Genomic DNA, 15,429 nt, shown 5'->3' on the forward strand with positions numbered 1-15,429 from the left:
TAATTTTTCTGTCACTTCTCATCTAATAGAGTTGCTGGAAGCAATGAAAGGTTTAGTGATTGGTCCAGGGACACACACAGCATGCTTAGATAGCAGGACTTAAACTCAGGACTTAACTGTCTGCAAGGCCAGCCCTTTATCCACTACGGTATCCTGGTTCTCTGACTAACTTACTTAGGCAAGGGTAACTGGCAACATTTCATATTGGATCTAAATGTTTTTGGTGATGAAAATGCTGGCCTAATCACTATTAAATGGATCAGTAATCACTTAGTAGGCTAAAAAGTGGTCCCTGCAGTCAAGGTGTGGTGGGGAGCATGAAGGCAGGGGTAAAAAGCATTTATATAATGCCTGCAATATGCCAAGCACTGTGAAAAGCACTTTACAAGTATTATCTCATTTATTAACCTGACAGGCAACTGCTATTATTGTCACCTTTTTATAGTTGAGGAAAATGAGGCAGAGAGGGTTGTGTTCTATGGTCACACAGCTTGTAGGGTTTCAGAAGCTTGATTTTAACTCAAGTCTTTTTGAATCCAACCTGTCTCAACTAACTGCCCTTATAAAGCATTATATTCTAATGGGAACACAAATGTCTATATACAAACATGCACCTGTATCCTCTCTTTCATCCATATCCTGTTTTATATCATCAGTAGCTGTAAGTAGATTAGGGTGATGTTTTAATTGCATACCTTATCTTTTTTCCCATTTTTATTTTCTTATCTTTATATAAACTTGATCTTTACCCTAAAAAATACAGTCTGACTTTATACATTATTAATTCAGGAATGACTCTAATATATGAGTCATTTACCATCTCTTAAAATATAATCATTCTTGTGGAGTTTTTTTTGGTGATGTTATTGGCTGCTTTTCATATCTAATACCTAAGAACTCTTTTCCCAAAATATTCATTATGATAGGCAGGAGCCTTCTAGGTAGTCAACAAGACTTTGGCCTTTCTTTATTTTTGAACTATCTTGTCCAATTTACTTTTCTTCTATTCTCATTCTCATCTTTGCATTGAATGAGAATGAAAGTATGTATATTTTGTTTTAATTTGAACCATATTTATTTGAATCATATTATTATGGTCTACAAATTTTTTTTATGCTTCATCCTCTGAAACAGTGGTACATATGCAACAATTCTGTTTGTGGTGAGCACTATAATGTAAGACAACCATTCCATTTAATTATGTTTCTTGTTGCCTTTGGGAACAATATGAAACCATCTCTACCAAATTCTTTATAAGCTTCTTCAAGGAAAACTTGTGAATCATCCTTCTTTTTAGCTAAATCTGTTCTGTTTCTTCTGGTTTCAGTTATAGCACGAATATCTGGATTGATACAATTCAGTTCATGCTTTTGTTTCTATACTCATTGGTCATTAGATAATGGCATTTTGAGTTTAGAATATTAGTAGCTGAGTTAAAGCTTTAACTTTTTTGGTTATGATTTTAAAGCTGTGTGATTATTTCCATCTGTTGTTTTCTGCCACTGTGTCGTCATCACTAAAGAATTATTCAAGGAATATGCAGGAATGAGGGACATTTTGTGAGTTATAATGGCTGAATCATTCATCTTGAATTTATCAGCATACTAGTGAGAAGACTTTCTGTACTTAACTGGGGGAGGAGGGTTTGTCCTTAGAAAGTAGATTCAGTCTGCTCCCTGGAGTGTACTCAGTACCTATACAACATGGTGGAACTTGTCAGAGATTTCAGTTCACTCTAGTCTTCATAAACTCAGGGTCACCTTTATTCCATGATGAGATACCATAGTAGTACTTGGTAGCAACTGTACCTTTAAATAGATCAAGTTGGAGCTACCCCATTGGAATACAGTATCTTTTCATTTTTATTCTTTTTTTTTCCCCTAATTCAGTAATGATTTTAATCTGTGCTCTAACAAATCAGTGGCCTGAATATACAAAGAGAGAGGAGATTAAAAAATGACTTCCAGCCAGAGTCAAGGTGGCAGAGTAGAAAGATGCATATACTGTAGCGCTTCCCCCACAGCCCACAAAATACTTGTAAAAATGACTACCAATGAAGTCTACAGCAGCAGGAGCCACAGAGTAACAGAGCAGAAGAGGTTTCCAGCCAAAGGTAACCCGGAAGGCAGACAGGGAAAGGTCTATCTCACAGGACGCTGAGCAGAACAGAGCACAGCCCTGGCCATGCGGCACCAGGAGGAACAGGACCTGAACAGATCTCCAGGGCAGAGTTCCTAGCAGGGAAGGTCTCAGATACCTCAACCCACAAGATCAGTGGGAGAGGGCTTTCCCAGCTGGGTAAGAGGGAACAGGGTTTCTCCAGCAATAACCCCAAGTGACAGCATAGGCCACTGCAGCAGACCGTAGGCAGCTACAGAGTCCTGGAAGCAACCTGTGTCCCTTGTTCAGGCAGCTCAGTTTAAAGCCTCTGGTGGTAGAGAAAAGCTGATCTAAACCCCAGTCCTGAGTGATGGCCCTGCCCCCACCCAAAGCCCAGGGGAACCGAGCAGCTAAGTCGAATCTCTTGGCAAAAGATTCAGAAGCCAAGTAACTGGCTGGGAAAATGCCCAAAAAGGGGAAAAAAATAAGACCATAGAACATTCCTGGTGAACAGGTATCTCCTCCCATCCTTTCAGATGAGGAAGAACAAGGCACACTGTCACAGGAAGTTAAGACCCCTGCCTCCAGAGCCTCCAAAGTGAACTTAAACTGAGCTCAGGCAGTAGAAGAACTTGAAAAGCTAGTTAGCAGCTTGATAAAGGAGAACCAAAAAAAAAAAATGCTGAGGAAAATAACACCTTTAAAAAGAGGCTAACTCAATTGAAAAAAGAGGTCAAAAAAGCCAATGAGGAGAAGGAGGCATTAAGAAGCAAAATAAGCCAAATGGAGAAGGTTCAAAAGCTCACTGAATAAAATAGTTCTCTGAAAGAGAGAATTGAGGTCAAGGAAAAGAATGACTATGAGACAGACCAAGTTGTTAGGAAACAAAACCAAATTTTGAAAAAATAAAAGATAATGTGAAATGTCTCATTGGAAAAACAACTGACCTGGAAAACAGATCCAGGAAAGACAATTTAAAAATTATGGGACTACCTGAAAGCCATAATCCAAAAAAGAGCCTAGACATTATTTTCCATGAAATTATCAAGGAAAACTGTCCTGATATTCTAGAACCAGCGGGCAAAATAAATATTGAAAGAATCCACTGATCAACTCCTGAAAGAGACTCAAAAGGAGAAACTCCTAGGAATATTGTGGTCAAATTTCAGAGTTCCAAGGTCAAGGAGAAAATAGTGCAAGCAGCTAGAAAGAAACAATTGGAGTATTGTGGAAATACAATCAGGATAACACAGGATCTGGCAGCTTCAATATTAAGGGATCGAAAGACTTGGAATAGGATATTCCATAAGTCAAGGGAACAATAGAAGACTTTCAAGCATTCATATTGAAAAGACCATAAGTGTATAGAAAAATTTGACTTTCAAGCACAAGAATCAAGAGAAGCTTGAAAAGGTAAACAGGAAAGAGAAATCATAAGGGATTTACTAAAGCTGAACTGTTTACATTCCTACATGGAAAGAAAATATTTATAGCTCTTGAGACTTTTCTCAGTATTTGAGTAGGTGGAAGGATTGTCCACACACACACACACACACACACACACACACACACACACACACACACAGAGTACAGGCTGTGTTGAATCGGAAGAGATGATATCCACAAAAAAACAAATAAACAAAAAAACCAAAACAGATATAAAATAAAAATTAAGGGGTGAGGGAGGAAAATCCTGGGTTAAGAAAGGGAGAAATGGAATGAGGCAGGCTGTAACTCATAAAAGACATAAAGAAAAATCTTGTTCAATGGGAGAGAAAAGGTAGAAGGGGAGAGGGGAAAAGTGAAGGTACTCTCTCCACATATGGCTTAAGGAGGTAATGACATGCTCACTAAATTTGGTATGAAAATATATCTTATACTGCAGGACAGTAGGGGAGGAGGTGACAAGTGGGGTGAGGGGAATGATAGAAGGGAGGGCAAATGGGAGAAGGGAGTAACTAGAAATAAACACTTTTGAGAAGGGATAAGGTCAAATGAAGGAATAAACAAATAAAAAAAATAAGGGGGGATAGAGTAGGATAGCGGGCAATATAGTTAGTATTAAACAACATGATTATTATGGAAGTGTTTTGCAAAACAACATATATTTAGTCTGTATTGAATTGCTTGCCTTCTCAGTGGAGCTGGGGAGGGAGGGGGGGTAGGGAGAGAAATTGGAATTCAAAGTATTAGCAGTGAATGTTGAGAATTATTATTGCATACAACCGAGAAATAAGAAACACAGGTAATGGGGTATAGAAATTTATTTTGCCTTACAAGAGAAGAGAGAAGATGGGGATAAGGGAAGGGTGGGATGTAATAGAAGGGAGGGCTCATTGAGGGAAGGGGTAATCAGAATGCAAAGAATTAGGGTTTGAGGGAGGGGAGAGATGGGGAGAAAAATTGGACATGTTACAAAGTGATGTAAAAGCAATTAATATTAAAACAATTGACTGAATTAAAAAAAAAAAGAAATGACTTCCACAAAAAGTAGCCATTTATTTTCCGGCCTATTAGGATATAATTGATACTATTTTTGTTGACTTTAGAGGGAAAGGGAATATGCATTTATATAGTGCTTACTGTGTGCCGGGCATTGTGCTAAGTGCTTTTTACAAATTTTATCTCATTCAATCTGAGATGTACCCTGAGATATAGGTTCTATTATTATCACCATTTTGCAGTTGAGGAAACTGTGACAGATAGAAATTAAATGAAATTAAATTGCCCAGTATCATGCAGCTAGTAAGTGTCCACGTGGAATTTGAGCTCAGAACTTCTAGATTCCAAGTCTAGTGCTCTATCCACTAGTTACCAGTTACTTCTGCCTATTATTCGATGCTTGCCGTGTACTACTTCTCACAAATCTCTTGTTGAAAAAGTATCCCTATGTTAAGAGCTTGGGGCTTCTGTATAGTCTGTAGACATTTGATTTCTTTCATTTCCTACTTTTGAAACATTTTCGCACCATATTTTTCATAGTTCTACCCTATACTTGGGGCAGCTAGATGGCTCAGTGGATAGAATGCTGGGCCTAGAGTCAGGAAGACCTGAATGCATATTTGGCCTTAGACACTTACTAGCTCTAGTAAGTGACTTAAATCTGTTTCCCTTAATCCATTGGAAAACGAAATGACAAAACTACTGCAGTATCTTCACCAAGAAAACCTCTTGGACAGAATTGGTGTGTTAGGGTTCATGGGGTCAGAAACAACTCAGTGACTGGACAGGAACCCCATTTTTCCTTTTGCATTGAAATTCCTGAGAATTAAAGCATATTTACATATAAAAAAAGATTTGTTTTCTCATATGTTAGGTAGTTTTAATATTATAAATTATAATACATTCTGTGTGACCCTTGTCTACTCTTGCCACTGGGGTTCATCTAGTGTGCTGCAGGCCTTTGGTGTTGCCCCCAGTATCATGGGAGCACTAGTGGAAAATTCTAGCAAGCCACAGTCAAGCAAAAGTGACTTGACAAAGCAGTCAAATTTGACAAACATTATAAGGATATGCTGGAGCCAGGTTCACCTGGGTCATCAGAACTGATTCTTAAATTTTTGATAGGAGTCTTTATGCCTCAGATATTGGCAGACACTACAGTTCAGTACTTGATTTATTGGTTTTCTAGTCTTAAAATACTGGAGAAGATGTTCCTAATGCAGATTCAACTTAAGGGTGTGTACATTTCTTTAAGGAAAACCAGGTTTAAAATATTTATCAGCATACTCTGCAATATATGACATTCTCTAGCCACAATGAATGAAGATCATATCTCCCAAAACTGTCTGCCTACCTCTAACATTTGGAAACAGTGATTAGGCTGGCTATTTTTTGGACACTTAACAACACTTAATAACATTGTAGATAAATCATACATGCTCACACCATGCTTCCTCATCTTAATTTCTCTTATAAGATCCCTTTGACAACTTCTCACAGATTTTCATATTTCTTAGTTATTTTGACTGCAAAATCATGGAATCATTGATTTGGAGCTGCAAGGGACCTTTGAGTACAACCCCTCATTTTACAATTCAGGAAACTGAGGAACAAAGAAGTTAAGTGAAATACCTATAGTCGTACAGCTATTAAGTGTCTAAGGTGGGATTGAATCTAGTTCTTCATAATTGTAAGTGCAGTATTCTATTCACTATTCTATGATTGGTTGAAATTAGGATTTTTTTATACTTTAATCCTCTCTATATGGGCTGGCACCCTAAATGCCTGCCCTCTCTAGTGTGTCATTGAAGTTACTGATAAGGTTGTTTAAATAGTACAAGATCCAGAAATGGGTCTTGTGACATAACATTAAATATGATGGGTTGTCTTCTTCTTTTCTCTTGCACCCAAAGGATCATTGGCCTGTTCATTTCACTTACAACTAAATCTCTCTCTTTTTCTCTTTCTTCATTTATAACCCTATAGGATCATGTGTTATGAGTGTAGATATCTTGTTTTTATCTTTAAATACCTTATTTATTAATAATTATATTTAATATATAATTAATATAATTATTTATATAATATATTGTTATGTAATTTATATATTATTAAATAATATTAATTAATATTATTAAATATTAATTAATTAATATTATATAATATATCATTTATATAACATAATATATAATTAATATAATTATTATTATATGTGGCCTTACCACATAGCAAATACTTAACACATTTTTTATTTGCTCAATCATTCATTCATTCTGTCATGTGAGCAGTTCATTATTTCATTATATCCTGCAATTTATTCATGATTTTCTTTTTTTTAAGTTTATTTATTTATTTTTAGTTTTCAACATTCATTTCCACAAAAGTTTCAGTTCCAAATTTTCTCCCCATCTCTCCCCTCCCCCCACCCCCAATCTGCCTTCCCTTCTATCACACTCCTCCCTTCACTTATCCCCATCTTCTCTTTTTCTTGTAGGGAAAGATAGGTTTCTATACTCTGTTATCTGTATTTCTTATTTGTGAGTTGCATGCACAAATAATTCTTAACATTCATTCCCAAAACTTTGAGTTCTAACTTCTCTCCCTTCCTCCCTCCCCACCCATCCCCACTGAGAAGGCAAGTAATTCAGTATAGGCTATATATGTGTAGTTTTGCAAAAGACTTCTATAATAGGCATGTTGCGTAAGACTAACTATATTTCCCTTCATCCCATTGTGCCCCCCATTTATTCTGTTCTCTCTTTTGACCTTATCCCTCCCCAAAAGTGTTTGCTTCTAATTACTCCCTCTTCCCGTTTGTCCTCCCTTCTATCATCCTCTCACCCGATATCTCACCTTCTCCCCTACTTTTCTGTAGTGTAAGATACATTTTCATACTAAATTGAGTGTGCATGTTATTCCCTCCTTAAGTCAAATGCAATGAGAGTAAGCTTCACTTTTTCCCTCTCACTTCCCCCATTTATGCCTCCATTGAAAAAAAGCTTTCTCTGTCCTCTTTTATGGGAGATAATTTGCCCCATTCCATTTCTTGCTTTCTCCTCCCAATATATTCCTCTCTCACCCCTTAATTTTATTTTTTTAGATATCATCCCTTCCTATTCAACTCACCCTGTACCCACTGTCTATATGTGTTTGTGTGTGTGTGTGTGTGTGTGTGTGTGTGTGTGTGTGTGTATAATCCCTCCTACTACCCAAATACTGAGAAGAGTTTCAAGAATTATAAATATTATCTTTCCATGGAGAAATGTAAAGAGTTCAACTTTAGTAAGTCCCTTATGATTTCTCTTTCCTGTTTACCTTTTCATGCTTCTTTTGATTCTTGTGTTTGAAAGTCAAATTTTCTATTCAGCTCTTGCTTTTCATAAAGAATGCTTGGAAGTCCTGTATTTCATTGAATGACCATTTTTTCCCCTGAAATATTATTATACTAAGTTTTTCTGGCTAGGTGATTCTTGGTTTTAATTCTAGTTCTTTTGATTTCTGGAATATCATACTCCAAGCCCTTCAATCCCTTAATGTAGAAACTGTCAGATCTTATGTTATCCTGATTTTATTTCCATAATGCCAAATTGTTTCTTTCTGCCTGCTTGCAGTATTTTCTCCTTGACCTGGGAACTCTGGAATTTGGCTACAATATTCCCAGGAGTTTCTCTTTTCGAATCTATTTCAGGAGTTGATTGGTGAATTGTTTCAATATTTATTTTATCCTCTGGTTCTATAATATCAGGGCAGTTTTCTTTGATAATTGCATGAAAGATGATGTCTAGGCTCTTTTTTTGATCATTGCTTTCAAGTAGTCCCATAATTTTAAATTGTCTCTCCTGGATCTGTTTTCTAGGGCAGTTATTTTTCCAATGAGGTATTTCAGGTTATCTTCTATTTTTTTATTCTTTTTTTTTTTTTGTAATTTCTTGGTTTCTCATAAAGCCATTAGCTTCCATCTGCTCCATTCTAATTTTTAAAGAACTATTTTCTTCAGTGAGCTTTTGAACCTCCTTTTCCATTTGGCTAATTCTGCTTTTCAAAGCATCTTTCTCCTCATTGGCTTTTTGGCCTTTTTTTGCCAATTGAGTTAGCCTATTTTTAAAGGTGTCATTTTCTTCAGCATTTTTTTGGGGTTTCCTTTAGCAAGCTGTTGTCATGATTTTCTTGCATCATTCTTATTTCTCTTCCCAATTTTTCCTCCACCTCTCTTACTTGATTTTCAGGATTCTTTTTGAGCTCTTCCATGGCCTGAGACCATTGCATATTTGCAATTTGGAGGTTTTGGATGCAGAAGCCTTGACTTTAGGTCTTCCTCTGATGGTAAGCATTGTTCTTCCTCATCTGAAAGGACAGAAGAAAATACCTGTTCGCCAAGAAATCAGCCTTCTGTAGTCTTATTTTTTCCCCCCTTTTGGGGCATTTTCCTAGCCAGTTATTTGACTGTTGGGTCCTTTGTCAGCAGGAGGGTATATTCTGGGGAGCTGTAAGCTCTCAGTTCCTCTAGTGTGGCACAGTCAAGGGAGAGGAGTTTACTCCTCTCCCTGGCCTGTGCTCTGGTCTGGAATCTACTGTAAGCTTTTCTGCTCAGGATCTTTGAAGCTGTCTTTGGCACTTGTGGGTTGAGCAATCTGGGAACTGCAGCTACTACTGGGGATTCTGCCCCAGAGGACTGCTCCAGTTCTGTTCCTGCTGATATCCCATGGCCTAGGCTGGGCTGGGCTCTGCTCCAAGCCTGTGTGAGAGAGCTTTTCTGCCCAGAATCTGTGAGTCTCCACAACTGCCTCCAGCTCCACCACACCAGCAAGCTCTTCCTCAGCCCAGGACCGCGACTCGGGGCAGAGGTCCAGATCACCTGCTTGATTCCTACAGGCGCTTTAGGTGGAGGACTCCTAAAATAAATGCTATGTCACAGCAGCTGCTGCTAACCTGGGGCTACTGGGGTCATACTGCATTTCCTTCTCTCCCAGTGAAAGTGCTTTCTCACTGACCTTTAAAGCTGTCTTTGGCAGGGGTTGAGTACTCTGGGAAGTGCAGTTGTTCCAGGGAATTCTGCCCTCAAGGCCTGGTAATGCAGCATGGCCAAGACTGGGCTGCACTCCACTTGGAGCCTGGTGCAATAGATTTTTCTTTTCTGCCTTCCAGGCTGTCTTTGGCTGGAAATCTCTTTCATTCTGTCATTTTGTGGCTTCTGCTGCTCTAGAATTTGTTTAGGGTCATTTTTATAGGTATTTTATGGGCTATGAGGGGAGAGTTAGAGTACCTGTGTCTTTCTACACTGCCATCTTGGCTCTGCCCCTCATGATTTCCTTTACTTCTGTTCTTTGAAGTTCATTGTTGGTTATATATTGCAGCCTGTTCCTGTTATGCATCTCTCTATTGCCTGATGTGTGATAATTCATTTTTAGTTTCTTTGGAGCCAATGGTAATCCACATCTCTCTGCCCCAAAGCAACACTGGTTAAATGTTACTATTGAAAAATAAAGGGTTATGCTTTCACGGGAAGCTTGGCAAACGTATGTTGTGATTTGCTGAAAGTAATCCTACTTGCTTTCCTTTTCAATTCTGGGTCCAGTTCATTTTCTAGTGGCTGGCTTCCACATGTACATACTATTGAATAAGCTCTAAAGGGTGTCCCTCCAAGTGCATATTGAAATCTAAATCTTGGTTTCTGCATCTATTTGGTCTTTTCTGTTTGGATAGACAAGCTAGCCCACTTTAAATGATTGTTGATCCCTTCTGGAAGCTTCTGAAATATTCTGGGGATTGATGCAAATATCATCTGCAAACAGGAGCATCTAAAAGACCTCAGTGTCAACAGGAAATCTCTCCTCCTTTTGACTGTCCTCTGGCTTAACAGTGATCATTAATAGTAACTGTTGCTGTTTCCCTCCCAGCCTGATGTCTTTCTTTTTCTTTGTCTCATTAAAGGGGCCATGCCCTGGCCACTTCTTAAACAGGTCTATTCACTGAATGGACATTACCTCACCCTAAGTAAGTACCTGCATAGATCTTGGCATAAAGGGGCCAAAGTCTCCCATTGCATCCTGGGTCATCTCCAGTCATCTTGAGGAGTATTTGGTTACTGGATTCAGATGACTCTGGAGGAAAAGTGAGGCTGGTGACCTACACAGCCCTCCCTTCCTCAAAACAAAGTGAAATGCAAGTCATGTCATCATTTCTCTGATGGCATGGTCTTCTTTGGCAATGAAGGATGAACACAACTTGTGAGTAGATGCAGCTCCTCCTCTTCTGTCTGTCTCCCCCTCCCCTTCCTTCTGCTCTCCAAGGGAAGGTAAATTTGGATGGCCAGAAGATGCCCAACTGACCTAGATTTCTTCTCTTCCCTCCCCTCTGCTCCCCTCCCCTCCCCCAAATCTTAAACCTACTGCACTCTGAAGCTGTTGCCTTAATGGAATCACTGCTATGGTAGCCAATGCCATGCTTAAGCATATGTTGATTTTGTTGGTGGGTCTTACAAACAAAAATATACTGTTTCTGTACCTCGTCATAATTTGAGGCAGATATTGTCAAGTTTAAAACACTAGAAAACAGTCAATTATTATTTATAAGAGATATTTGATGAAATATTTATTATTTATTTATTATTAATTTAAATTTAATATAAATTTAAATTTATTATTTTCTCCTCAATTCATGTCTTCTCTTCTTATTCTGGATGCATTGATTTTACTTATGGAAAAGATTTTTATATGGGGTATATCTCATTCTGATCTTACCAAGGATTTGGAAGGTAGTCAATTCTAGATGAATTTCATTTGCTGTTTTATTTTTAAAAGTATTTCTTTTCATTTATAAAACTACTGAGCAGCTTTGTTTGTGTTGCTCAGTTTGCTAGGTGGATGGCTTTGTATGCTTCTTTATTTGTTAATAAGTATTTGGATTAAAAAGACCCCACAAAGCTTATAGTGCCTCTTGAAAAATTAATTTCTTGCTATCTGGGTGTAAGTTTGGATTGGCTTAGAGAAATGATACAGTTTTAATATGTTTTTCATTAGTATTTGCCTCCCCCCTCCCTGATTGTTTCTCTTCCCTTTCTCCAGTACTTCTTCATTCTCTAAATTTTAAAAATTCTTTCAGGAATTCTTTTATCCAATTTTGTTTTCTTGACACCTATTACAACAATTAAACAATTAGATTATTCTTTTTTGATGTTAATGGAACTTTTAGAGTAGATGCTAAACAACCCTGTACAACTAAACAGAACTTCTAGACTAGGAGCTGAACAGCCTTGTACAACTCAAATTTACAAAAATGGGGGGAAATAATGTGGAAAATAATTTGGGTTATTCTTTTAATATGGATATTGTGAGAAAAAATCTCTTATAGCAAAATTAGGGTATCAAAAGAAATGGTTTCTTTCTTCTTTTTTATTTGTAGATGTAACTATAAAATATCAGAAAGCAGGTTGGACTAAGATTTGAGAGAATAACTGCCCATATAGTTAGTGTTCTATGTCAGAATTTATCAGATTTTACCATTGCAAAGTTTGAGGAGATAGAAAAAGATGGAATTATTTATTTGTTTCTTTCAAAGTTGATTGATTTTGAAAATATTTAAAGTTTAAATATTAAAAATTTAAGACATGAGGTTTTTTGTTAGGTGTTTTTTTTTTTATTGGAAGCCTTGGTAGAAAGTAAAGGTAGTTGGAAGGATAATAAGCTGTAGGTGAGGCATAAAAGCATAAACAGGCATTGATTTTGTTTTCCCCTTTTTTATGTGTGGAATGAGGGCAATATGCGCATATTAAGACATGTGCTTGCCAAATTCTTTCACTGGCAAATTATGACTTTTTAAGTCAGTTCTAATTGTTATTTGGACTAGCTTTTCCCACTCCCATTCAACCTCAAAAATAGCTCTGGAGGGAGGACCATAAACATTTATATGTAAATCTGGTAGTATGAATTAATTATTAAATATTCACAATATTCCTAAATGAGCCAAAAGATGAAGGTATTGTTTGTATACTGACAGTATGGAAGAGGAAGAAATTTTTACCACATGGCCACTGGCAACCACTGTCTGTCTTAGCTACTCTTTCCTATATGCACATTTCATATTTTTCATCAGAACAAGGTGTATATGAGCAATGAAGAGCGGTATATTTGCAATCAATAGAAGCCTAGACTCAAATATTATTTTTGACACTTAAAGACTCTGTGACCTTGAGCAAATCAAACTTCTGTAATGCACAAATCTGTAAACTAGGAACAGCAAGTTACTTAATTTTTCAGTGCATCCCAGGGAACTCATCTGTTAATTACAGAGGAATTGTGGACTTGCCTTTGTGCAGACTTTCCACACTGGGAGTTACACTGAGCAAATCATAGCTTTTCCCCCTTCCTCTTTATCTCCCATTTGAAAAAAAAATGGGGATAATAATACCCCTAATATTCATCTCATAGGGTTGATAAAATGCTCAGATGAGATGTGTGTAAAGACCTTTAAAAACCTTAAAATAATTATGTCATCTGTTATCATTACTTCTATGCAGAGTTTTGTTCCCAAACAGGATTCAGATTCAAATGCCCGCTATCTTCCTATACCTGGAATTTGTCACCTAGACTATCCTAAATATACAAAATTCCTACTCACTATCCCCTAAGCTTTTCCCAGGCATCTAAAAGGAAAAAAAAATAAAACTAGTTTACAAATAGAAACATCTCACCTCTAACTAAGTTTACTTACTGACTTGTCAGGAAAGAAAATGTAAAATACTAAATTTTTGTAAAAATTAGAAAAGCTCATCTACAACAAGGAATTATTTTTCTTTTATGCACTTTTACCTGACTCATTCTAAGCTCACAAACCTGACTTACTATTCTAACTTAAATCATTGTAAGAGATGATTCAAAGTCAGCTGAAGGGCTTAGTACAAGGGATGAAGTAGAGATTTGTATTTTTAAGAATATTTCATTATATAAGTAAGGTACATTTCCTAATATGATATGTAGGAGGAAACTGTGTTTAAAAATGCCAGAGAGAATAAGCAACAAATTATTACTAAGCTGAAATTTTCAAAGGTATGTCAGAGGAATTTTCATTCTTATCTAGCATTATTAATATTTCTCTGTCCTATGCCCTAGGTATATGCCCTTGACCCTCAATTTTTGGAGAATTGGAATGGCTGTGAACATCTATATCAACACTGCAATCTCCAGTTGCAAAGATGAAAGTCTGTGTAGAGACTTATTTGAAACATTATCCTAGTTTGGAGTCAATTGTCCTTATCTTCAGCACCTGACCTCTCCATGGGTATGTATGCACTGATGAATTTGGGTGAATTTCATTAGGAATGCTATGTAAAGGTTCTTATTTTGACATTTGCAAGCAGATTAGTCATTTTAAAGTGATGATTAAATTACTCCCTTGCCTTTAGTAATGTCTCTTTCACAAGGTTGTTGTGAGGATAATACTTAAACAAATTACATATATATATGCACACACACACACACACACACACACACACACACACACATATATTCTTAGTCCTATTGAGGGACAGGGTTTGGTCTTGAACAGAGCTCTTCCCTAATTCAACTCAGACGTTTCATTGTTTAAACTGCAGATGCCACCTGATCTGTTTTAATATGCCATAATTAAAATACAATGATTTTGAAGTCATTCCTTTTCCCTCTATATTCTTTGACACATCATCCATTTTTATTACTTTATTCAAAGGATCTCTTGTGGAAGATAAGCCTTTTTGGGACAGGGACCATTTTTTTCCTTTTTTTGTATCCCCATCTTTTATCACAGTACCTGGCACATAGTAAGTACAAAATAAATGTTTGTTGACTTTGTGTTGCTTTGTAAGGTTATAAATATTATTTAAATGTGACAGGATGTGATTATTGAGGTGAAACAAATTTGGAACTGGACAAGTTAATTCATATTTAGTCCAAAGTAATTATTATTATGAAGTGCAGTTCTTTGTGTTATTCTTAAGGCCTTCCATGATAATACATCATTCCTTAATAGTATATCTGGTTTATAAATGTAACTCTTGAATTAGAAGTGCCCTCCTGACACTGTAGAAAATGTAAGAATTATCATTTCCCTGACTTTTCCAGAATTTCAGTTATGCGACACATTCTCAAGGGTAGTGACTAACTTCTCTTACACAGGCTTTCAAGGTTTAAAACATAACAATTCTCTTTTCAAGGTAATGGAAACAGGGCTTGCATCTGTGCTCCTACAAAGTTACGATACCCATCATTGAGCAGTTTTTCTGCAAACAACCTGTACGGTCTCATTGAATTGTAATATTGTCCTGTGTAGAATTATAAAAGTGCATTTCTGGCTCATTCCCCCACTTAGATGATCCCAGAACTGTAGCTCTGGGTTTTGTTGTTATTTTGCAGGCATCTCCAACCCTTCTCCCCCTTAGTTGCTTCCTTATTGAATCTTTCCTCATCAGGTTTGCTTTCAGTGCAGTTCTGGTCTTCTACTTTGTCTCCTATAGATCACACCTTTCTTATCTCAGGAGACAACCTTTCTGAAAACTGATTTATATGAAATAACACTTTGGATATATTTTATAGCTCAGAAACATACCAGTTCTGAACTCAGGTGTCTGCTCGTCTTATTGCCTTCTTTACCTACCCCTTCCCAAAGCCTTACTCATGAAAGATACTAAGGAGAGCCGTTGGAACCATTTCTTTATACCTTAAAAATATTTTGTCTGTCTCCAACTCCTCGTTGATTTATGGCGGCTTACTAACTGTTGACTATTTTCCCTTCATGACCAAACCATTATTTCCCCTACTTGCATCAGTACTTTCTGCTTGAGGAAGACTTTGGGAAGTACCCCACTCTTTTTCCTTTGTCATCATCCACAGCTGCTGATTTGGGTTATTCAAATTA

At 37.0% G+C, this 15,429-nt stretch overlaps 1 protein-coding gene across 1 annotated transcript in view; it reads left to right on the forward strand.

The window, feature by feature from the left end:
- Positions 1 to 15,429, forward strand: part of LOC140506844 (neuroligin-4, X-linked) — a 446,694-nt gene that overhangs the window by 37,188 nt on the left and 394,077 nt on the right. Inside the window, exon 2 of the mRNA XM_072614461.1 lies at positions 13,650 to 13,818. The gene's annotated coding sequence lies outside the window, so the exon portion shown is untranslated. The remainder of the gene's footprint in view (positions 1 to 13,649; positions 13,819 to 15,429) is intronic.

Source organism: Notamacropus eugenii, chromosome 5 (assembly GCF_028372415.1).
Source record: "Notamacropus eugenii isolate mMacEug1 chromosome 5, mMacEug1.pri_v2, whole genome shotgun sequence".
Lineage (NCBI taxonomy): Eukaryota > Metazoa > Chordata > Mammalia > Diprotodontia > Macropodidae > Notamacropus > Notamacropus eugenii.